Source organism: Rhinatrema bivittatum, chromosome 2 (assembly GCF_901001135.1).
Source record: "Rhinatrema bivittatum chromosome 2, aRhiBiv1.1, whole genome shotgun sequence".
Lineage (NCBI taxonomy): Eukaryota > Metazoa > Chordata > Amphibia > Gymnophiona > Rhinatrematidae > Rhinatrema > Rhinatrema bivittatum.
Window position 1 is genome coordinate 702,208,461 of NC_042616.1, and position 26,718 is coordinate 702,235,178.

The following is a 26,718-nucleotide window of genomic DNA, read 5'->3' on the forward strand; positions in this document are numbered from 1 at the left end:
CCTAGCTACAAGGCAGCATGCAGGGCTTGAAAATAATAATTAAAAAAAAAAAGAATGATGATTTAAAGAAATCACTAATAATATACATTCACAGAGTCTCTGATTTGCTATTCATAACATGAATTAGAAAGTTCCATTCTGAATATCTTGAGTTCTGCTTTAACCATGATTTACTAATATAGCATAGATATATAAATACATATGCACATATTATTACTGTAATGTAGCTGCCAAATAAGTCTGGACTATACCTTAACTCTAAAAGACTGTTGTAATCAATCTGTGTCAGAGAAATTACTTAAAATCATCCATCCTGGTTGCTTTCACAATCCACCGCACACTGAGCAGAACAATGAAGCTGACAATCGGAACAGTGCGGAAGGAATTATCCTACCTCCCGCACTGCTTGACTGACAGCTACCTGCAGGAAGAAGGCAGGACCCTATCATCTGAAGGTGCAAATAAGGGTACTGTATGAAGAGTTTCAAGAAGAAAACTATGGGGTTGCATTGCTGTCATTTCAAAAAGGAGGTGGAACCTCACAGTCACATGTCAGTAGCGGTGCTGATATGCCTTCAGGTTAAATTAATTGTAATCTGGTCACTTTTTCAGTTGCTAACTGCAGTAGCAATACATGTTTTTGGAAAGTGATCTAAATAAATAATGACATTAAAAACAAAATAAGATTCTGATGTAGCATCTCTAAAGTACTTTTCAGATTTACAATATAGTACAATTAAGTTAAACTAATATATTTTTTATTTTATTTGTTTTGTCCTTTTTAGATCTAGTTCTCTAGCTACAGTATATAGTGTTAATTTGTTATTGTGGGTTCCACAGCACACATAAGAGGAAGAATTTCAGTAATTAACTAATATCCTACAATATAAAAATCTCTTGTCTCACTCATGGTAAAAATAAAGCTGTTCTAATTCATAATCATGATATATTCATTTAGCCTCTTTCTTTCTGACTTTCTCCCTGATGATCAATTGAGCTTCGGAGACAAAGAAACAGATAGGCCTCTCCCCAGTTTCCAGGCTCTATCAGGAAGCAACACCATTGATAGCAAAGATATAAATAAGATTAAATACACACACACACACACACATTCACACACATCTACATACAGTTATACACAGTATGTCCATTACAATCTATTGAACCTTTGATTGTAAAGAATAAGATGTCTTTATATGTTGATTATTAATAAGAAAATGTTGTTGCTATGAGTGACAAAAGTGATTTCTGTAATGTAGTTTTATATATTTGTGTTTTCTGTGTGTGTAATTAGTAGAATTGCTTATGAAGATATGTTATGAAAATACTGCTTTGTTTAACTGATGTGTGAAGTTTAGGTTTCTTTGCCGAACCAGTGCATATACTTCTGAAATACACTCCTCAAGTCTTGCAGTAACTGCATAGCTGCCATGGGTAGCGGATGACCCCATCCTATTCCCCAAGTTTTTCCTTTGTATTTGAAATAGGAGCAGATGAATGCTGCCAAAATCCCTGCTAGTTGAGAATCATCTATCAAAAGGATACTGTTTGCCAGTTATTCCTAAATAAATATATACTAGGAGGTCGATATTCAGCTGCGGAGCAGCTAGTTAAGTGAGCTGCATATAACTATCTGGCTAACTTAACGGGGATATACAGCGGTGAGGCTGTGCGACTGAATATCCCCAACTATCTTGAACTTAGGAAGTTATGTCAAGACAGCTAACTTTAGGATAGCCCTATGGGCTGAACAGAGTTAGCCACATTGGCTAACTCTGCCCAACCCAAAACAACTCTCACCTAGAATTTAAGTGCATATGATCTGAATATCCCCAGCTAGCCATTTAGATGGATAACTTTTTAATTATCCATCTAAATGGCTTTTGAATATCAACTTCTAGAGTACAATTTTAGGCATGTTTCATTTTTAGAAAAAGTACCTATTAGCATCACTGTTATCTGTCTATCCATTCATCCATACATAGGTATCAATGATGCTTTCTGTGAATAGATTTTGAGAACATTTGACAGGAATGTCTTTTATTAACATTTATGCTTGTCTGCAAAATTTCATCAAAATCTGTCCAGATATTAGTAAGTCCACAAACAAAACCGGAGTAGTATACTGCACCAGTAAGTCAAAACATCATAACAAAAGGAATGCAGTACTGAGTATGTCTTCGATACTGCATTCCTTCAGATATTAGTAAGACCAGAACAGGCAGGAAGTGACATAGGTATTCATGATAGTAGTGACAATCAAAGCTCATCCCACTGGTCACTGAAGAGGAGACAGGTGGTGAATGGAGCAAGCAGTAAAGCTTCATTCACCTCTCCCCTCTCCTCTTCAATGGCCAGTTGAATTGTACTTACTAGGCTATGTTATTTTATTTGTTGATTTTTGATGTACTGCTTTTGTTGATTGATCTGGTTTTATGTTTTACATTTTTCGTGGTTTTATTTTACTCTACAAAGAGAAAGTTCACTTGGATCTGCAGAATATAAATTTCTATGAAATAAATACAACCAAAGAAAAGAGTGGTAAAGTCACCTGGCAGAGTCCATCCCACCAGTTGCTGAACAGTGGCGGAGTCCAGGGTAACTAAAGTCCATCTTACTAGGTGCTACATTGTAAAAGTGCTGGCTGGCACTGTGAATATTTTCAAATCTAGTGTTTGACACTTATTGGCTATGCCAATCTTGTGAATAATGAACTCATCAAAGCCAGATGCCCTGTGAGTTTTGAAAATGCTTATGAGGCTAGTTAGCACAGACATGCTTAATTTTCAGTAAGGGATGGGGAAGGAAGAAAGGGATCAAAGATAGATAGGAGCAATGGCTGGCATCTCTAGACAGAATTATTTAGTGTGGCAACAAGGGGGACAAGTTAAGTATGTAGGGAGGCAAGCCAAAGTGACATTTACACATCTCATGGATCACAATCATTAAATTGGCTATAAAAAAAAAACCAATACAATAAGAAAAAGTCCCAAAGCCCTTCTGTGCCAATTTAAAACAACTCAGCCAGTATTAACCTCTAATAAAATAACCATTACAATTATTTTATAGCCTAATTCAACCCATACTTCTATACAAAGATGAGAGTAAAGTCTAAAGTCTATAAAAGAAGGGACATAATCTCAATTTAAATCCTGCACCTCTAGTTCTATAACACAATCTGCATCCACATAAAATCCCCCAACAATAGACCTAGGACGTTGAACCTTCCAATTCACCACACATAAAAACACATTCAGATTCTGCTGTCACCTCAGTAACAGCAGCACAAACACCTTCCACTGCTAGATACTTTCACAGTTACTTTTAAACCAGTGCTTGTGCACACATGTGTCAGCCTGCGCCTAGGGATGAGGTCATTTTATAACATGCGCGCGTATATGTGTGCTTACTATAAAAAAGTCTGACCACACGCACATGTGCGCACAATTTTAAGTTGATGCACACCTGTGTGAGCAAATGCCGCTTCCACTATGTAAGTGGGGGGATTTTAATAGCCATGTGTACTGATGCCTTTGGCCATTTTCCCTGTTCATTCCCAGTTTGCCCAGTTAAGGGATAGGGCTTCCAAACCCACCTACTTTATTATCCTTCCTTCTCCCCTTTTAGATGCGACCTTTAAAATTCTGCTGATCTGCCTAGATCTTTTTATTTTACAGAAAAAATGCAGCTGCAAAGCTTAAAAGTAAACAAGCTTGGACATTATTTAAAAATACCATCTTAGAAGTGCTGTCCAGATGTATTCCACACATTAAGAAAGGTGGAAGGAAGGTCAATCAATTACCAGCATGGTTATAAAGTGAGGTGAACGAGGCTATTTTAGCCAAAAAGAAATCCTTCAAAAATTGGAAGGAGGATCCTTCTGAAGAAAATAGGAAAAAGCATAAGCATTGTCAAGTTAAATGTAACGTATCAAAAAAAGAGAACTAAGACAATTTCCACCACACCAAACTGTACACAAAAAGGAAATGTCACATCAGAAAGTCTTATATTGAATTACTGCTTCCCAAAATGTACAAAATTTTTTTTTATTAATTATATAGCCGCATCATCAAGCCTGACAGCGTGTTCTCTATAATTTCAAAAAGAGAGCCGCCCGGACCTCTAATCATCTGTGGCAAAAATTGTATCTATTTTTTTGTCTTTTTTTCTTTTTATCGATTTTGCAATTTTTATATTTTATATTTATATTTGATCTTCAATTCGATTCAATGGCACTGCCATTGTCAGAATTGTTGTGATTTAAATCAAGCTCTTTATATTTGATCTTCAATTTGATTCAATGGCACTACCGTTGTCAGAATTGTTGTGATTTAAATCAAGCTCAACATACGGCCGAAGTTTCGCAGCGTCAGCTGCTTCATCAGGAGCTGTAGTGCAAGTGCAGAATCTTTATCAGAAATATGATCAATCTTTCTCTGTCAAATAGATTCCTATATGAAAACAATTTTTATGTATTTAGCGACTTTAGATATATAAATAAATAATTAAATCACTTATCTGGGATTGGTAAGCAGTCAAACCTTAGAGCTGGACGAACACCATCTCACAACATCTTTAGACAGGAAGAACAGAGACCATCTTTACGTCAGACGCGAGCTTATAAACAGCTGTCATTCAATCCAGACTTCACATGTCATTAGCAAGTGTGACATCAGTATCAAGTTTTCTGTCACAGAAAAACATTAAGTTCTAGTTCAGCATTCAATCCCCTGGGATGAAGGGGGATTTCTTGTTAATTTCACCCCCACGCCAGTGAGGTACAATTTGCTCCAGTACACAAACTCGCAGTTCATCAAAGCTGTGATTTTATTCGAGGCAATGAGACACTATAGGTGCAGTCAAACGTTGTGTGACTAAACTTGAACGGTGTTCAATAATACGAGTCCGAAGCTGTCTTGTGGTTTTACCAACATATGTCATCTTACACGGGCACTGAATAATGTAGATGACACCCGCGGACTTACATGTCGTGTTTTGCCTCAATTGTACTGTGATGAGTGGATTCTCAAACTGGATATCTGTAGTCACAAGCATATTTCTACACACAGAGCAAGTTCCACAAGCTGTGTGTGAACCAGTATTCTGTTTAGGTGCAAAAATCGTCGAGTCCGAATGTACAAGTTGGTCCTTCAAATTAGAACCCCAATACATAAAAATTGTTTTCATATAGGAATCTATTTGACAGAGAAAGATTGATCATATTTCTGATAAAGATTCTGCACTTGCACTACAGCTCCTGATGAAGCAGCTGACGCTGCGAAACTTCGGCCGTATGTTGAGCTTGATTTAAATCACAACAATTCTGACAACGGCAGTGCCATTGAATCGAATTGAAGATCAAATATAAATATAAAATATAAAAATCGCAAAATCGATAAAAAGAAAAAAAGACAAAAAAATAGATACAATTTTTGCCGCAGATGATTAGAGGTCCGGGCGGCTCTCTTTTTGAAATTATAGAGAACACGCTGTGAGGCTTGATGATGCAGCTATATAATTAATAAAAAAAATTTTTGTACATTTTGGGAAGCGGTAATTCAATATAAGACTTTCTGATGTGACATTTCCTTTTTGTGTACAAGTTAAATGTAAACCACAGATAAGTTAAGAAAGAATTTGAAATGAATTTGGCCATAGAGGTAAAAACTCATAATAAAATCTTTTTAAAATATATCTGAAGCAGGAAACCTGCAAGGGGGTTAATTGGACCGTTAGATGATTGAGGGGTTAAAGGGGCTCTTAGGGAAGATAAGGCCATTGCAGAAAGACTAAATGAATTCTTTGCTTCCATGTTTACTAATGAGGATGTTGGGGAGATATCAGTTCCAGAGATGGTTTTCAAGGGTGATGTGTCAGATGAACTGAACCAAATCATGGTGAACCTGGAAGATATATTAAGACAGATTGACAAACCATGGGGTAGATTTTAAAACCCCTGCGCGCGTAAATCCTCCTGGATTTACGTGCGCAGGGCACTCACGCGCCGGCACGCGCAAAGACTCGGGACGCGCGTAAGTCCCGGGGCTTTGTAAAAGGGGCAGGAGGGGGCGTGTCTGGGGGCGTGTCCGGAGCAGGGGTGGTCCGGGGCGGGTCCGGGGTGTGGTGACGGTTCGGGGGTGGGAAGGGAGGGCGGTCCCGAGTCCCCCGGCACTGCGGCCTGTGCCAGGGGATGCCGGGGCAGCGCGCACAAGTTACGCCTGCTTCAAGCAGGCGTAACTTGCCCAACAAAGGTAAGGGGGGATTTAGGTAGGGCTGGGGGGGTGGGGTAGATAGGGGAAGGGAGGGGAAGGTGGGGGGACGCGGAAGGAAAGTTCCCTCTGAGGCCGCTCCGATTTTGCGCAGCCTTGCACGTGCCGATCCCGGGCTGTTCCCTGGACACTGTATCTGCTGCTTTTGAACAGACCTTCCCCCAGGTAAGACTAGCAAATGTAAGCTTTTCCTCTGGTTATCCCTAAGAAGATGGACTTCTGTCTGTCTCCTTCAATGTCCAAGCAGACTGAAGAGGAGTTAATTCCTTCCTGCTATGCACTATGTCTGTTGCCAATAGCTGTTAACCACTCCCCTTTCTTTGTAGTTTTCTCTTTTGATTAGACAAACAGCACTTTAAAACAGCAATAGCATATAACTAGAAAAATATAAATAGAAATATACAGATAATATTAGCACTACCCAAAATCAGTAAATTTCTATAATAAGGATGAAATAAAGTGAAATAAAGTTTAAATTCCTTAGCTTTGCCCAAGGAGAGGGACTTCTGTCTGTCTCCTTCAATGTCCAAGCAGACATTGAAGGAGACGAGAGAGTGGGGGAAGAACTCCGGAGCATTCCATGATGTTAGCAAGTAGCAAAACAATTTAGAGAAAATTATTTGTCACTAAACACTAGAGATGTGAATCAGAACCAGAATCGGTTCGGATTCCGGTTCCGATTCACATGTGGGTTTTTCTTCATCGGGCCCGATCGTGGTTTTGTTTATCGGCTGAGCCTGATAAACAAAAAACCCACCCCAGCCCTTTAAAACGAATCCCTTTGCTTCCCCCACCCTCTCGACCCCCCCAAAAACATTTTACAGGTACCTGGTGGTCCAGTGCGGGTCCCAGGAGCGATCTCCCACTCTCGGGCCGTCGGCTGCCACTAATAAAAATGGCGCCGATGGCCTTTGCCCTTACCATGTGACAGGGTATCCGTGCCATTGGCTGGCCCCTGTCACATGGAGGGAGCACTGGATGGCCGGCACCATCTTTAAAAATGGCGCTGGCCATTGCACTTTTGCAGTTCCAAAATCTCTGTTTCACTATTGCACCATTACAAAGATCTCTGATTGAACTGCCAGTGTTACATTTACACTGTGTGGTCACATTGTGTATTCTGTATCACTGCAAAACAGAAAAAATATTTGACACACATTAACACAATGTGAAAAAAGATGGAAACAACAAAAGGAGTTACATCTCGCTCCACTTTTAACTTCTCCTAGTTCCTCAGTCTTCTCTCATTGTTTTTGAAATGTTTATTCAGCTCTCAGAACTACACAACCACTCTTTCCTATTGCCCACAGACAGGTGAATTAATGTGGGCAGTTTCTTTGTTTCACTTTCAACTTGGAAAATAAAGAGAAAGTTACTGTCAGTCCATGCAGTTGCCTGCTAGGATAAGCTGTTTAAAAAATATATCTTCACCTTGATTGGTCTTACTTTCTGGCTTCTTCCATGTCCCTTCTCATACTAGCTCCAATCAAGAGTCCCTTCTCATACTAGCTCCAATCAAGAGTCAAGTGACATCTCTGGTTGCTAGTTTATCTGAGGAGAAAAAAATCCCTTGTACTTTTGCATGTCCCATAGACATCAATGAAAAACAAAAACAAATGTAAACACCAATTTTCATATATTTTTGGGGTGCTGGCCATTCATTATCATTTTCAATGAACCGACATGAATCTACCTTATTCTGTTTGAATTCTTATTTATTTTAATAAAAATATTTATTGCAACAAGTTCTATTGCATTTTGTATACTCCCAGAAGTGTTCACTATATTAAATATCTTAGTCCATCTACAAAATGACAAAGTTTTTCTACTATTGCTCTGCAATATCACTGACAAAAATATTGCAGATTTAAAAAAGGCATCAAAAGTCAGAGAGAGGCATACCCACTTTTACCTATATCAAACACTGGGGCTGATATAATAAGATGCTCTAACATTAGTGCAAGTGTGCACTCCTGTTTTATTTATTTATTTATTTATTTATTTATTTAAAAACTTTTATTAAAAAACTTTTCTATACCGTCGCTAAGTTATATACCATCGCAACGGTTTACAAATAGGCACATAGACTAAGGTAAGTTAATGTAGGATATCGTACATTCTAACAGGTGCCAATAAAGTTCAGTTACAATTTTTTGGGAGTAAGCTAACTCTGATATGTAACCGGGGTTTTAACTCCTAAAAAATGCACTAAAACAGGAGAAAAAACCAGAGCTAAGATTAGCATGGGCACATGTAAATCCCATGTAAAAGAAGGCATTACCTATTACCCAGCAATACAGTTTGGTACATTAAAAAGCAAACAACTTAAAGTATATTTTCTTATCACTGGAAATTTAACTGATGGGTTAGAGTGGAAATGAAACTTAACTCACATTTCTGGTGGCCATGTTATACCAGACAGGGTACATATGATTCGGATTCCCACGTGCACCTGCATGCCAGATTTTAATATCCGCATACGCATGTGCGGGTGGGTGGCCTCTCGTACACGCAAGGGGGGTATTTTAAAAAATAATGTACGACAATGCCAGTAGGCCTTTCCCAGTTCCTTATATCCCTAACAACACTTTCTACCTTTTCCCCTCTCTTTGCTGACCCCTAAACCTACTCTAACTCCTTTACATTTTTTTGTTTTACAACTTACCTACTCTAAGGAGCAGAAGTAAGTTGTGTGCGCCGGCAGCTGGTCGGCGCATGCTTCCCCAAGACAGGGCAAAATGGTGTTGTCCCAGCCAGCCCTACCACACCCCCTGGCCCACCCCAGTCCACCCCTTTTGAATGGCCCTGCAGTTCTGTACATATTGGGAGATATGCACCTGGCTGGGCCATTCCTAAAATGTGCTAGGCATGCGCAGGGCCAGGCTATGCTCGTAGCCCCTGGTATTTGCGCAAGCTGGGCTTTGAAAATTTGCCTGTTAATTCTTTTATCCCAATTCAGCTGCGTGGGAGTTCTAATAGCTATTGTAGTTCATGTTGAATGCAACTTTGTGGGGTGTACCATTTTTGTGTCCTTTCTCATCTTCTGTTCTCATCTCTGTTCTTCCTCCTACTACATTACTCTTTAATCAACTCAAAAAGAGAAAACCTGCCTGTTACTCAATCTCTGTTATTCTTCTGATTCTCTATGTGATTCTCTATGTGTTCCCTGATGTCTCTCCCAAGTCTTGTTGCACTGTCTCAACTAGAGATTGACAAACTAAAGAGTAGCAAATCACCTGGACCAGATGGTATGCATCCTAGGGTACTGAAGGAACTCAAAAATTAAATTTCTGATCTATTAGTTAAAAATTGTAACCTATCATTAAAATCATCCATTGTACCTGAAGACTGGAGGGTGGTCAATGTAACCCCAATATTTAAAAAAGGCTCCAGGGGGGGGAGCTGGTCGAGAGGTGAGAGGAGAGGCCCCCAGAGGTCTGGAACCAACCCGGACTGTTTGGTTGAGTGTCCCCGCTGAGAGAAACACCTGAGCCCCGATTTGAGGGGCGGGACCAGTGACGTCATCGGGGAGAGACTCCCTTTAAAAACGAATGAACAGCTGCGCATCGTCGCCGCCGGCGCGCGCCTAAGCCGCGCGCTCCAAGGGGCGCGCGGCTTTGCCCGGCTTAGCCCGGAGAAGACCGGAAGAGTGGAGACAGACTGAGAAAGATCGAAGGGAGGAAGCAGCTGGTGAGTTCCAACACCATTTTTTGGATTGTGGAAGCTTTTTTCTGAATTCTCAGTACACCTCTTTATGGGGAGGAAAAGAAAGATAAAGAGCTTCCCCATATCCCCTATAACATCAAGGGGCCCAATGGACAACCATGTCTATAGACAGGTTGATTTGCCACAGGGGAATAATTCAGGGGAGCAGTTGTTAGCCTCCCTGAGCCCCGGCTCTGGACCATCGTCTCCCACAAAACCTTTGCCGCCATTACCAGATGGATTTCTTCACCTAGAGGCTACCAGTTCACCCAAAGAAGGTGATGGTTGTGTTTCTGGTGTTATTGGAACTTTTAATAAATCTGAAGGGGAAGCAGTAGAGCCATATCAATGGCCCATTGAACCTCCGGACGATGTATCATTAAGAGACATTTGGAAAATGATGGCAAAAATGAATGAAAATGTGTTACAAATGAATAAGTCTGTGTCAGCTACTGTGAATATTAATAAGCTGCAAATGGAGGAACAGAAACAAGGTGTCTCTAGTTTAAGGGAGGATATGGGGAAGGTAACAACGAAAATAAAACTGTTGGAGGATACCGGGACAGCACATATAAGGGATAGTTTTACTATCCATAGGGAGATAGAGAAATTAGAAAATATGATGAGAATTAGAAATTTACGAATAAATAATTTCCCACAAACGAGATTATTATCCCCAATAGAGATGATCAAAAAGTATATGAGAGATATACTGCAATATGAAGAGAAAGACTTCCCATTAATTTCTAAAATCTTCTATTTCCCTGATAAACTAGTGGAACAGAAAGGAGAGAATATTGAGGCCTCATCTATTGGTGTCTCTACATTCCTAGAGGAATCTATAGACATCATACAGAAGAGAGCTACTTTATTTGTATCATTACAGTTTGAATCTGATAAAGACAGAATGTTTAGAGATTTTCTCAAACATAAAGATCTAAATTTTTGTGGTCAAAAAATATACATTTTTCCTGATGTCTCAAGAGCCACTCAGGCTAGGAGGAGACATTTCCTATCCTTGAAAGGAAAGTTACTAGCAATTGGGGCTAGTTTTTTTTTAAAATATCCTAGTATTTGTTATGTCACCTTTCAAGGGAATAAATATAGTTTTTTGGACCCATTACATTTGGAGACATTTTTACAAGATAAAAATATAGTGGAAGATATTGTAGATGGTTAAAAAATTCTGAACCTCTCTCCTCTTATGTTTCTTTTTATATTACTGTTTGTTAAATGCAAAAATATGTTTTCTCCCCCAGTTATGGGATGTAATTTTGATACAAATTGATTTTTTGTGGGTATGAATAATTATTTTCTTTGTTATATTGTATCAGTTACTTACGTGATATTTTTGTTTCAAAGTTTTGAATGAAAATTGAATAAAGATTAAATTAAAAAAAAAAAAAAAAAAAAGGCTCCAGGGGTGATCCGGGTAACTATAGACCAGTGAGCCTAACTTCAGTGCCGGGAAAAATAGTGGAAACTATTCTGAAGATCAAAATCGTAGAGCATATAGAAAGACATGATTTAATGGAGCACAGTCAACATGGATTTACCCAAGGGAAGTCTTGCCTAACAAATCTTCATTTTTTTGAAGGGGTTAATACATATGTGGATAAAGGTGAACTGGTAGATGTAGTGTATTTGGATTTTCAGAAGGCATTTGACAAAGCCCCTCATGAGAGGCTTCTACGAAAACTAAAAAGTCATGGGATAGGAGGCGATGTCCTTTCGTGGATTACAAACTGGTTAAAAGACAGGAAACAGATAGTAGGATTAAATGGTCAATTTTCTCAGTGGAAAAAGGGTAAACAGTGGAGTGCCTCAGGGATCTGTACTTGGACTGGTGCTTTTCAATATATATATATATATATATATATATATATATAAATGATCTGGAAAGGAATACGACGAGTGAGGTTATCAAATTTGCGGATGATACAACATTATTCAGAATAGTTAAATCACAAGCAGACTGTGATACATTACAGGAAGTCCTTGCAAGACTGGAAGATTGGGCATCCAAATGGCAGATTAAATTTAATGTGGACAAGTGCAAGGTGTTGCATATAGGGAAAAATAACCCTTGCTGTAGTTACACGATGTTAGGTTCCTTATTAGGAGCTACCACCCAGGAAAAAGATCTAGGCATCATAGTTGATAATACATTAAAATCGTCGGCTCAGTGTGCTGCAGCAGTCAAAAAAGCAAACAGAATGTTAGGAATTATTAGGTAGGGAATGGTTAATAAAATGGAATATGTCATAATGCCTCTATATCGCTCCATGGTGAGACCACACCATGAAAACTGTGTACAATTCTGGTCGCCGCATCTCAAAAAAGATATAGTTGCGATGGAGAAGGTACAGAAAAGGGCAACCAAAATGATAAAGGGGATTGAACAGTTCCCCTATGAGGAAAGGCTGAAGAGGTTAGGGCTGTTCAGCTTGGAGTAGAGATGGCTGAGGGGGGATATGATAGAGGTCTTTAAGATCATGAGAGGTCTTGAAAGAGTAGATGTGACTCGGTTATTTACACTTTCGAATAATAGGACTAGGGGCATTCCATGAAGTTAGAAAGTAGCACATTTAAGACTAATCAGAGAAAATTCTTTTTCACTCAACGCACAATAAAGCTCTGGAATTTGTTGCCAGAGGCTGTGGTTAGTGCAGTTAGTGTAGCTGGGTTCAAAAAAGGTTTGGATAAGTTCTTGGAGAAGTCCATTAAAGGCTAATAATAAAGTTTACTTAGGGAATAGCCACTGCTATTACTTGCATCAGGAGCATGGGATCTTCTTAGTGTTTGGGTAATTGCCAGGTTCTTGTGGTCTGGGTTGGCCTCTGTTGGAAACAGGATGCTGGGCTTGATGGACCCTTGGTCTGACCCAGCATGGCAATTTCTTATGTTCTTATGTTCTTATTTATTCAAAATATTAGATAATTAATTTTCCCTAGTTTGGTTTATCTTTGAAAGAACATCTTAACTATAAGAAATTTTTCTGAGTGGTTGCTTATTGATTTGGTCAGCAACATCTTGACACTGATCTTTTACTGTTGCTAAAGACAGCTAGAACTCATTACATATATTGGCTCTATTATTTGTTGTCAAATACACTTTTAAGTTTTATTAAGTTGGAGGCTTGCTTTCATATATACTCCCGTATTGCTATATATGATGACTGGTAAGAAGATTTAATTCTTTTGCAGATCAACAGTGTGCTCAGCAAAATATTCTCTCTCAATCTTTCTTTTGCAGCCATACACCTATCTAGGCTGAAAATAAATGCAGCTAATCTTCCCTATCCCTTGCCTGTGATATATACTTTAAATCAATTCTCATTTATTATAACCATTCTTTTTCTCATTCTCACACAAGCTGATATAGTATGGCCGCATAAAAAAGTGCGGCAGTGCCAGACGCTCGCACGTTTGACCCGCGCACATTTTGTTTCACAAGCCGCTTGATTCAGTATTCAAATTAGACGCAAATCCAAGTGGCGGTAAACGAGCGTCCAAAGCGCACCTATGAAGCGGTAGGTGTTTGCAATCCATTTTACTTTATAGAGCGGTATACAGCACCTATACATTATCCAGGGTGCACTGGCGCCATATCTGTCATTTCAAATGCCATTTCAAATGTCATTCCACCACGTAAGTGGATGGTTCTTTTCTACAGACCCCGCATGGTCACTGGGTCCGCTGCCCTGAGCATCCGGACGTCCTTGTTCGGAGGTGACCCCCAACCTGCCACATCTGGACGCTTAAGGACATGCAAGGACGTCCGGGCGTCTGTGACGGTCGGGGCCTCCGAGCAAGGACGCCCGGAAAGAGGGGAATGCTGCCTTCCAATGTTCATGGCCGCTGCCTTGAGCACCCGGCCAGATGTCCAAGGTCGGAGTTTCCATTCATGGACATTCCCGCCTCTATCCAGGCGTCCATGATCAGAGGCCCCGCTGCCTTCCAACATCCATGATCGCTGCCTTGAGCGCCCGTCCGGACATTCAAGGTCGGGGCTTCTGTTCATGGATGTTCCCGCCTCTATCCAGGCATCCATGACTGAAAGGCCCTGCTGCTTTTACGGACGTCTGTAAGCTCTGCATGTGCTCCTCTTCTGTCTGGTAGATTTTCCCTTTGTATTCCATGTGCTCCTCTTCTGTCTGGTTGATTTTCCCTTTGCATTTCATCTGTATGCTCTGCATGTGCTCCTCTTCTGTTTGATAGGTTTCCCTTTGTATTTCATGTGCTCCTCTTCTGTCTGGTTGGTTTTCCCTTTGTATTCCATGTGCTCCTCTTCTGTTTGGTTGGTTTTCCCTTTGTATTCCATGTGCTCCTCTTCTGTCTGGTTGGTTTTCCCTTTGTATTCCATGTGCGCCTCTTCTGTTTGGTTGGTTTTCCCTTTGTATTCCATGTGCTCCTCTTCTGTTTGGTTGATTTTCCCTTTGTATTCCGTCTGTATGCTATGCATGTGCTCCTCATCCTTGGCAGTCATTCTGTTTTTGATTATCGCCAAAGTTTATCACCACAGAAGTTAAATGCAATAAATTGTTGAAATGAAACTCGTACCAATTTTTTAAAGCAAAAATAAATATATTTAACTATTTGAACTATTTACAACATTTTGGGAAATTATAAACCATTTTTGTATGGGAAGGCATGGGGAAAAAAAGGGGAGGGACCATGCCATGGGGGAGGAGGAGGATCATCATCATTGATGTTCCTCAGGCGGTGCCCGTCCTGCAGGAGCCCATACCATGATGAGCAGGGACTGAGCTCCTGCCATTGTGCGCAGGAGCTCAATTATCTCCTGCTGGCCACAGCACAGATCATGCAGGATGGTCACCGCCTGCACTTCCATTCCCTCCTGGACCACTAGGCCATGGGTCATCTGTGCCAGGAGGAGCAGCATAGCGTCCAGGCACCCCTCAAGGGCTGAGGGCCCTTCCCCGGCTTCTGCGCAACCCTCTGGCTGTCAACCCGCCCCTGGAAGCCCAGGAGAGACAGGGCCAACAACGTCAACAATGTCCTCCTCGTCTCCCATGGCAGGTGGGGCAGGAGAGAGGTGGGGTGGAAAATAACTGGGGGTGGCTCATTAACGGGGGTGGATCAATTATGGGGGGTGGCTCAATCATGGGGGGGGGGGGCTCATTTATGGGGGGGGGGCACAATAGTGGGCTCAGGGGACATGCGTGGTGTTGCTGCGTCCTCCATGTCATCCTCTGCCGCTGTGTCTGAAAAGAGAAAAAGTGAAAGTGTTACTGCTGTCGCACATGCAAACATCCACAACAGTAGGAGGGAGAACTTAGCAACATTTTAAACAGGAAAATAACCTCTAGCATTACAGAGAGTATGACATTTACAAATGCACATTTCATAGGCGTGCCAAATGGCATTAAACATCCACATACTTTAACTATGCTGATGCTATTAGAGGCTCACCGTGGTGTTCTTCAGGAGGAGCTTATTCTTCACTGCTGGAAGTGTCTTCCATGGTGCTCTCTGAAAACAGAAATAGAAAAATTGTCACAGCTGCGCATGCAATGATCAAGAATGGTACAAATGTTAAATTTCTTCATGGAATTAGTAATGAAGACCTTGCCGCTTGCATGTCAAACATGACAATTGCTAACAGCACATACCTTCCGCTCTGCTGTGGGCCCGCAGAGCCAGGAGGTACTCCAGCTCCTCCCTCCGGATGTGCCTTGCCCGCTTTTTTAATGCCTCAACCTGGCAGGAATAAAATAGAAATAAGAAACACAAGTTGAAATAGAATGTTTACTTTGCTTTTGAGGCAAAAATTATTTCAAAACAAACAAGTCAAACAAACAAGTCAAACAAGTTTTCCTTTTGTCACCCACAGCAATACTAAACAACCACCCAAATGTAATTTGCTTGGTTCAAACAAGTCAACTGTCAGTTTTCCTTTTGTCACCCACAGCAATACAAAACAACCCGCAAAATAGTAAATGTAATTTTACTTGGTTTTGTTCCTGTGTGCTAGAAAATTACAAGAAACCGAGGCCTACGAACTTACCTCCCTCGGGTAGGAAGCCTGGGCATTGAATTGAACCCTGAGTGCCCGCCAGGCCTCGTCGGCCTGGTCCTGGTCCCGCGGGTGCCCAGGCCTGAAATACAGGTGCCGCTCCTCCGCTACGATAAGCGAGGCGTGCAGCCTCACATCGCCTGCTCTGAAGTTCGGTAGCCTTCCTCTTGGCATCTTGTCGCAAATGCATAAACAAAATGGCCATCCGGGCATGGCGTTACACGTGCAAGCGCCCTGCCACCTACTCCCGGTATCCGTTGAGGCATCCCTTTGGTTCAGCCATGTCCCTACTGCTACCAACTTTTCTGGGCGCTCAAGCTCGGGCGCTCAAGGCTGAAGCCTAGAATTAGGCGTCCCTTTTGTTCCGCCATGTCCTTACTGCTACAAACTTTTCAGGCGCTCAAGGCTGCGACCCCTCCACCGCAGGCCATGGACGTTGGAAGGTTACATGGCCGGAGAACATGGACATTCCCGCCTTTTTCTCGCCACCCTCCATGTCTGTACTGCTACCAACTTCAGGTACCAAAAAAATTTAAGGCACCAAGAAGTTTTGTCAACCCTGGCACAGCATGGTGGCGATTGACCAGGGGGTCTAGGTCGAAGCGCAGATCTTCATAGAGGAACAGGATTGCCCGTGAGCTCAGTTGGTAGCTTCGGACAACATCTCGCTCACACATGCCAAACAGAGTTGTCCGTGTGCGAATGAAACATCCTGGCCTGCCGTTGGCCCGGTGCTGTGCCTGCATGGAATACAACAGAGGAAAACATAAGAAATTCAAATTTAACGCTGATGAACACATTATAAATCATTTAACAGCACATACATGGATATGCTACACTGTGGATTCTCTGGTGTACATAGTTTTACTAGCAGCACATATAAATTGTTTAACAGTACATACATGAATATGCAACATTGTGGATTCTCAAGTTTGTATTCTTAAAAGAGCTATGCATTCTTAGCTAAGCTTTTACTATTCATAAATGAGCTATGCGTTCTTATTCAAGCTTTTACTGCAATCAGCTGCCTCAGGGATGCCTAATTCTAGACGTAGGAGGAAGGCGTCCGTATAGGCGTCCATATAGGCATCCACTGGCCCTCCTCCCCCCCCCCCCGAGCATCAGGACGCCTAGCAGATGCTGGAAGGCGTCCGTAGAGGTGACCATGTCTCCGCTGGACCCCCGGAGCCTCAGGACGCCTAGTAGATACCGGAGGAAGGCCTGGCGTGGCTCCTACCTCTCCGGCATCCGTAGAGAATAGCCACTGCCATTAGCAATGGTTACATGGAATAGCCACTGCCATTAGCAATGGTTACATGGAATAGACTTGGGTACTTGCCAGGTTCTTATGGCCTGGATTGGCCACTGTTGGAAACAGGATGCTGGGCTTGATGGACCCTTGGTCTGACCCAGTATGGCATTTTCTTATGTTCTTATGTTCTTATGATCCCCCTGGAGCCTCAGGACGCCTAGTAGACACCGGAGGAAGGCCTGGCACGGCTCCCATCACTCCGGCGTCCGTAGAGGTGTCCATGTCCAGAGCCTCAGAGATGCCCAGAGGTGGATGGAACAGTTGAACACATACCTCCTCCGGTCTTGCTGCTGGGTTCTCCGGTTGGCTGGGTTCTCCTTGCTGCTGGGCTCCCCTGTTGGCCTCTCCAATCTGCCTTGTAGAATTTGCTTGCCGAGCATTTCGACCATTTTTCATTTTGCTTCTCAACCGAATGAAAAAGATCGCCAGAGCCAATATATGCATGTTGTCCATGACGCTATCCGGTCCGAAGCTGACTGAACACCACACTAATGCCAGGGTCAGGGTAGGCAGTAAATATACAGGTTACAGACGAGGTAAATAAGCAGGTTAAAAACCGCGCAACCGCGGCCATGCTATACTGTATCAGCCCGACAGTCGATTAAGTGTATTTCAGGATGTTTTTTCAATGATTTTTGTACTTTACCTTTTTACTTTAAAGCAACTTCTGGCTGATCTGAATACAGAGTAGCCAAGATGGAGTCTGTTCTCTTTCAATTCTCAGGATGTTCTACCTTAAAGTTCTTAACTGTAACAAACTGAAAACCTGCTACTGTATCCATGCCATATGACATTTCTGTGAGAACTTTTTTTAGTATAACCTTGAGTCTATGAAGTCATATATCTACTGTTGAAACACTGACCCTTTTTTCACCTGATGACAGCCTGGGAATAATGTTGATATACTTTATCTCTTTTAAAATTATTTTTAAACTCAAGTGACCAGGCCACTTCACTACCCCCAAAAGTGTCCTTCCACAAGCCATCTGAGTATTGGTTACAGGCTCTGTTTAGGCATTCCAAGCTGCTTGGAATGTTAAACAGCACTGTTTCAACCAGTTCAGCTATGGGGAAAACCCAGAATGGAGCCGTTTTTGCATAAATATATAGAGGTAGATATGTATAGGCAAGTCAGCTATGTAACTTAGCCGGACATAGCTTATCTGGCTAAATTACAAGACAAGTATATTTAGCAGCATTGCCATGCCACTGAATACTCACATACAAACGCTACATAGCCAGAAAAGTGTTATCCGGCTAAGTCTAGATGTGCTTAATAGACTTAGCTGGTTAACTGTCTGTCTAACTTGGGGGAGGGTAGTGGGCAGATTGAAGTGGCACTACTTAGCTGGATAAGTGTTATCCAGCTAAGTCTAGATGTGCTCAATAGAAGATCTAGACTTAGCCAGTTAACTTCTCTGGCTAAATAGTACCATCTCAGTTCACCCTCTAAACTCCCCCAAGTTAGCTGACTAGCCATTTAGCCGAATAAGTGACTTATCCGACAATCTAGCAGTCACTGAACATAACCAGATATTCAGTGGCTGCTAAATAGTTGGATAAGTTTTACTTATCTGGCTAAGAGGCATTTGAATATCAGGCTCTTAATTTTAAAAAATTATTTTCCTCAAAATACCTTAAACACTCACAGGGTAATTTTAAAAGGAACGCCCATGCATCCATAAACATACATATCAGTGCATGAGTAAAGAGACACTCCAATTTTAAACTGTACTCACAAGTATGCATGTATCACTTAAAGTACCCCTTCTGCATGTATTTTGGCTAGGGTTTTAGTGGCTTTTATGATCGTAGGCAGATAGAACTCAAGATCTATAACCTTGTTCCTCATCCAGACTAGAAGTAAAGTTATGCAGACAACAGGCTGATCTTACCATGATCAGCTTTTTTAAAATGCAGAATAATGTGGGTATGTCTTGGCCCCACACCAGAACACCCATTCTCCACTCACTTTTCCTTCTCCTTCTTCTTGATACACTCATGGATATGTATGTGCGTACTTTGCAGCTTCCTAAAATATCCATTTTTCTCGTGAGGCCCTCATATGCAAATATATGGCTGATTTTGTATAAGCAGCAAAGAGGGAAGTACAGGTAATTCAATAAGTCCCCTCAACTTCAAATTCTTTTCATCAATGGTTTCTCTTTATTTATACATTGGCAACTCCATTGCTTAAACAGACTTTCGGAAGATGGTAAGTCTACGATGAAGTCCATGGCAATATGTGACCATGGTTCCGCGGGAGCTGGTAAGGGTTGTAACAGTCTTCCCCAGAGGTTCAGTGATTGTGGCCAACAGAAGGACTTGCACTGGATCTGCCGGGTCCATGACCTCTGCAAACTGTTGGTCGTGGACCCTGGACCAAAACGAGTTTGGCACCACCTACAGGAGGAAACCTCCTGCGGGTCCTCATTATCAGGAGGTGTGTACAGTCGGTGCAGAGACCCATTAGGACCTTCACCAATTCTAGCCCTCGTTGCCCACAGGTTGAGCCCTTGAGTATCATGGCCTGCTGGACTTAGGCTCAGGTTTCTGGAAGGTGATGAATCCCACGAAGACAGCAAACAGAGTCAGGCATACTAGAGGTCAGGACTGGTGGTGAGCAACAGAGTCCAGGTGAAGGCTAGATATTGAGGCAGGTGGCAGGCAGGGAAGAACTGAGGAACAGGCAGGCGGTTGAGACCTCAATGTGGTCTATGGACCCCTAACCTGAGTTGGGATTGATGCATCCCGGGAGGAATACCTACCGCAGTTTCCCAACGTCAGGAGGCGAGGCTGGAGGAAGACAGTGGCCGGCTGGAGCTTCACCACTACCAACCCCGTTCCCCACAGGTTGAGTCCTTGGGTACCGGGGCCGGCGATGTCTTCAGGAGTGAAAGCGCGGGAGAGGGTGTCGACTTTGACATTCTTAGCCACTGGGCAGAAGCATAGGGTGAAATAAAAGCGGGTAAAAAAAAGTGCCCAGTGGGCCTGGCGCGGGTTCAACTGCTGGGCTTGATGAAGGTACTATAAATTCTTATGGTCCATGTATACCGTGATGGGGTATTGGGATCCCTTCAGCCAGGGACGCCATTCCTCGAAGGCAAGTTTGATCACCAGAAGCTCTTTGTTACCAATTCCGTAGTTCCTTTACACTGGCAAAAATTGTCTAGAAAAGAAGGAACATGGATGGAGCATGCCGGTAGGAGAATGTTGGCTTAATACCACCCCTACTCCTTCGGAAGAGGCATCAACTTTGAGCACAAAAGGGCGCAGCAGAACAGGGTGTCAGAGGTAAGGTTCTCAGAGGAAAGAGGTCTTTGGATGTTGAAAGGCAGTTACGGCTTCAGGAGGCCACTTTTTAGGCATCGGGCCCTTGCAGGTTAGGGCAGTAATCGGGGCTATGAGTTTGGGGTAGTTATGGATAAAAGCCCAATAATAATTAGTGAACCCAAGAAATAGCTGAACAGCTCATAGACCTGATGGTTGTAGCCATTCCTGGATGCTTTTAAGCTTTTCCGGGTCCATGCAGAATCCATGCCAGGAGACTATGTACCCTAGGAAGGGTAGGCTTTCCTTCTCGAAAGAGCACTTCGAGTCTGGCAAAGAGCTAATGGTCTTGAGGACTTTGAAGTACTCAGGCAACATCCTGGTGATGGATTTGGAGATCCCTGGAGAAGACTAAAATGTCATCCAAATAGATGACAACACATTTATACAACAGGTCACGGAAGATCTCATTCATCATATTCTGGAAAATGGCTGGGGCATTGCAGAGTCTGAATGGCATGACTAAGTACTCATAATGCCCGTCGCGAGTATTAAAGGCCGTTTTCCACTTGTCGTCCTCCCGGATGCGAATAAGGTTTAGGCTCCCCACAGGTCAAGTTTGGAGAAGATCCGGGCTCCCTGTAGGTGATCAAATAACTCAGCAATGAGAGGCAGGGGATATCGGTCTTTCAGTGTGATGGCATTCAGTCCCCTGTAGTCAATACAGGGATGGAGTGAACCATGCTTTTTGGCCACAAAAAAGAAGTCTGCCTCGGCTGGAGATGTGGATTTGCGGATGAATCCCTTGGCTAAATTTTCCTGTATATAGTCGGACATAGACCTGGTCTCAGCAAGGGAAAGTGGGTAGATCCAACCCTGGTGGGGCGGGGGGGGGGGATTCTGTATTAGGCAAGAGGTTGATGGCACAGTCAAACAGGTGATGCGGAGGCAGGGTATCCACTCCTTGTTTGGAAAAGACCTGTTATAGCCTGGCAGGGAGGAGCTCCGTGGAGAGACAGTGATGGGTTGTAGGTGACTTTAGATATGAGGCACGACAGGCAGTACCCCACTGCAGGAGTTGCAAGGATGCCCAGTCAAATTGTGGAGGATGTTTCCTTAACCAGGGCAGACCAAGCACCACCGGATGGATGGAGCGGTCAATGACGTGGAAGGTGATGATCTCTTCGTGCAGAGCACTGGTGCGGAGAACGACTGGGATGGTGGTATGGGAAACTTTGCCCGGTAGGGGCTCCCTGGTGATGGAGGAGAGTACAAGAGGTACCGGCGCAAGACAAGTGGGAATTCGGATGTGGTGGACTAGCTGTTTGAGGATGAAATTGACTCCTGACCCAGAGTCCACCAAGGCCAAAGTGTGGAATTCTTGACCATCCACCTTGAGAGAGACTGGAAGTATGAGAGGGGGATCGGGAGATGTCAGGCCCAGGAGTAGTCCCCCTACAAGACCTAGGCCCGTGCGTTTCCCGTGCATACCGGGCATTGAGTCAGGAAGTACCCAGCCTCACTGCAGTATAAGCACAGTCCAGAATTACAACACCGAAGGTGCTCCTTGGAGGTCAATCAGCCACAACCAAGCTACATGGGTTCTTCGGAGGCAACCTTGGCTGAGCTAGCGGTCTGTTTGGGAGAGGATGAGCACTGAGGAACTCAGGTAGACCGAGGAAGTTTCTTCAGAGCGTGTAACTCCCGGGATCGCTCCTGAAGTTGGAGATCTATCCGCCTGGCCAGATCTATGAGGCCATCCAGCGATGGGGGCAGTTCTCAGGCTGCCAGCTCAACCTTAATCCAGCCAGCCAGACCATCCAGAAAGATTGAGCGTAGACAATCCTCGCCCCAGTGAAGTTCTGATGCCAGGGTGCTTAACTCAATGACAAAGTCCGTTAGGGAACGAGACCCTTGACGTAGGTGCAACAAGGAGGCACTAGAGACAGACTGCCTCCTGGGATCGTTGAAAGTGCAAAAAAGTGAAAGAAAGTGCTGCAAGTCCTGAAACACTGGATCAACTCGTTCCCAGAGAGGAGATGCCCAAGCTAGGGCCTTACTGTCCAAGAGGGAGAATATATAAGTTGTCTTGGTAAGATAATCTGGAAAGAGCACGGACTGGAGACAAAAGTGCATTTGGCATTGGTTCAAGAAGCCGCGGCAGAGTTGAGGATCCCCAGAGAAACGAGGCGGTACCAGAAGGGGCAACACTGACCGTGCAGTCGGTGGGGGTCACCCAGGTGAAAGGGTTGAATGCAGACATTGGCTAAGGCATTCTACTGCCAAGGCGAAAGACTACAATACCTTCTGCTGCTCCAAGATTTTTTGAGCCAGGCCCGGTATGGCCTGCAGGGTCGAAGCCTCCACCGGGTCCATGGACTTGGCAAACTGTTGAGACCTCGACGTAGACTGTGGACCCCTAGCCTGAGTTGGGATTGACACCCGGGAGGAAAACGTACCGCAGGTTCCCAATGTCAGGAGGTGAGGCTGGAGGAAGACAGGGTCCGGTAGAAGCTTCACCACTGCCAACCCTGTTCCCCGCAGGCTGAACCCTTGGGTACCGGGGCCTGCTGGTCTTAGGTGGCCCCTGTGTAGAAGCTTCGATGAAGTATCGGAAGCGAGGTCCAGGGACGGCTGTGGCCAGGGAAGAAGAAGTCCGATCCGAAGTCCTAGGCAGGTGGCGAGCAGGCAAGGTGAAGTCCGATCTGAAGTTCTGGGCAAGTGGCGTGCAAAGAAGGTGAGATACGATCCAAGGTCGAAAGCCAGAGAGGTCTGTCCGTGGGAAGAAGGAACAAGGAATGAAGAGCCGGAAGCAGGAACAGGAGCGGAAGGTGGGGACCAGAGCTAGAGGCAGGAACAGGAACAGGTACTGGAACAAAAGGAAGGAAGGCAGGTACTGGTCAGAAGAAGCACTTGGAACCAACACAAGAGAGGCAGGAGACTCATTACCAAGTTGTGGGAGTCCTGCAGAACCAGGCTTAAAGTAGGCCAGGACTAATGATGTCATCCAGCGGGGCCTGTGGGTTTTCCCGCCGTTGGCCCTTTAAATCATGGCCATAGCCGCCCATGCCTAGGAGAAAGGCCCAGCAGGCTGAGAAGCTGGCGGCGTCCTGCGCACCGGGGAAGGTCCAGCGCAGGGAAAATGAAGGCAGAGCAGCTGAGAGGCATCGCAGAGGACCCAGGGGCCGGCAGCCCAGCAGCGTGGCATCGGGGAACATGAGGAGTCAATCTGGGGCGGTTGGTGAGTACAACAGACAGGCAGCAGGCAAGGCAAAGTCCAGAGAATATTTTGAGGTCAGAACCAGAGAAACAGTCATGGGGTTAGAGGACTGGAGCAGGAACCAGGAGCATGGAGATGGGAATGGGAACATGGAATCAGGAGCTGGAACACGGAGTTAGGAACTGAAACACGAAGTCAGGAACTGGAACACGAAGTCAGAAGCAACCAGTTACTCTTAGCAGAGTGGGACCTGTTGCTGAGGCAAGGAGGAATCGGCAAAGCTGGGCTTTATAGTTCCCCAGACTGATGTCATCAGCCAGGGTCATGGGAAACCTTTCCTCTGCTGACCCTTTAAATTGGAGGGCGAGACGTGCACACGCACGAAGGGGAATCTGTGAAAGAGTCAGCATCTGCGCCATCAGTAGAGACGGGCGCAGTGGATTCCGAATAACGGACCTGAGCACAGAGCTGGCAGCGTGGTGGCCCGTGTTTGTACAGGGTTGGTCCAAGCCTTCTGCCCCGAAAGTTGAGGGAAGCTGGCCACGGTGATTTGTGGCCAGCAAGCGCAACACATAAACTCTCTGGTGGATGGCAAAATCAGATGCAGAACACCAAAGTGCATACTGTTCATCTGAAGGTGCCCACCTGTGAAGGCTTATGTTTTGATTTCCTATGAGATGCCTTACCAAAATGGCATTCCATATGAGATTGATGCTATGCATCCCAACTTGTAGGCACATTCTCTCATTCAAGGTCATTTTAACAAGGAATGGCAAATAAATTAAAGAATAAGCTCTCTGAGGAAGGCAGCTACAGCTAGGTGAATAAAGCATAGGCTATCTGGATGGACACCAATAGCTGAACAGCACATGCTTTAGTACTGTGCACGTACTGTCCAGCTATTCAGGAAAACAAAGAAAACCTGTGACTGGTGCCTGCCTCACTGGGCCTAGATTGGAAATTTAACTCCTGGGTCTGAGGTAGAGTAAACTCACATTTCTGGTGGCCAATGTTGTCTACTGCTGTGCCCAGTATGGTATTCCACTTCAGACTCAGGAAGGACTTATATTTTCAATGTAAGTTTTCTGGAGTTGGAAACTACAGCTGGACAGCTCTCTTGGGCGGGCATCTACAGCTGAACAGTATGCCAAAGTCGGGATGCACTACACCAAAGTGCATACTATTCTGCTGAAAGTGCATGCCCCAGTGATCTTATGTTTTGTTCTGCTGTAAGTATAATCACAAGAAAGCTTATGCCAGGATTATAACTCCTTCTTTGGTGTGAGGTGGAATAAATTCACATTTAATGGACTTCTCCTCCAAGAAATTATCCAAACCTTTTTTAAACCCAGCTACACTAACTTCACTAACCACATCCTCTGGCAACAAATTCCAGAGCTTAATTGTGTGTTGAATGAAAAAGAATTTTCTCCGATTAGTCTTAAGTGTGCTACTTGCTAACTTCATGGAGTGCCTCCTAGTCCTTCTATTATCCGAAAGTAAATAACCGATTCACATCTACTCGTTCAAGACCTTTCATGATTTTAAAGACCTCAATCATATCCCCCCTCAGCCGTCTCTTCTCCAAGCTGAACAGCCCTAACCTTTTCAGCCTTTCCTCTTAGGCACTGGATATAATCTTGAATGCAGGCCAGTTAGGCAAGACATGGCAAGTGAAATCAAAGGCTAAGCTATCTAGAATGGGAAACTACAGCTATTAGGGATACACAGCATTAAAGTGCAAATTGTTTGGCTCTAGGTGCCCACTGTAGAGACCTCACCTTTTAATTTCACTTGGCATACCTTGCCCAACTGGCCTTGCTTGCAAGATTGTGCCCAAGTTAGGATGCCCAGTGCCAAGCTTGCATGCAAGTTCATTTTGGTCATATTTCTTGCAGTGTTAAGCACTTACCTCTTTATTTCTGTTTAAAGTACTTTTTAAAGCACTTTTCTGCATTAGTGCAGATTTTTAAGGTTAACTCACATTTTAGCATGCTATTTTTCATTTAGCATGCTAAATTTAGACATGCTCTATGGCACACCTAATTTAAAGGTAGATTTTAAGATCCACACGCGGGCGTCCATGTGCACGCGGTTGCCAGTGTGTGCACATGGATATGCCGATTTTATAACATGCATGTGTCAATGTGTGCATGTTATAAAAACCACTACCCGTGTGCAAATGCATGCACGATTTTATATCGGCATGCACATGTGCATGCGAGTGCATCTCGTGGGCGTAAGTGGGGGATAATTTAGTAAATGAGTGCGGCGATAGGTCTTTTCCCCATTTCCCTTCCAGTCCACTCCAGTAAAGGAGCAAATTGGGAGGGAACTTCCTAAACCCCCTACCTAACCTGCCTCCCTTTTAACCTATATGCCCCAACCCCTAAAACCTCACCAACTACCCTTGCTTTTTTTGTTTTATTACTTACCTGCAGTCCGGAGCAGCAGCAACTTGCACGGGCTGATCGGCTTCTGGCGCATGCTTCAGCAGGACAGTGCCTAATGGCGTTTCCTGGCCTGCTCTTGCCCCCCCCTACGTCCCACCAAGACCCACCCAAACCCTGCCCCCAGCCTGCCCTTTTTCTTTCAGCTCTTCCAATGCATGAACTGGGAGATACGCTTGTGGCTGCAGGATTCCGTAAATCCGCACGTCGTGTACATGGCCCAGCCACGGGCCTATCTCCCCAATTCTGTGTGCAGGGTTTTTAAAATTTGGCTTTTGCCTGAGAAAATAGAAAGTACTCAGTAAAAGGGTAAATTTTAAAAGCTGCACGCATGTTGCAAAATCCGATACCCGCGTGCATGTGCGTGCAGGTGCCCAGTCGCGCATGCAAGGGGGGAATTTTAGTAAAAAACATGCGGTGACGCAATCGGGCCTTCTCCAGTTCCCTCCCAAT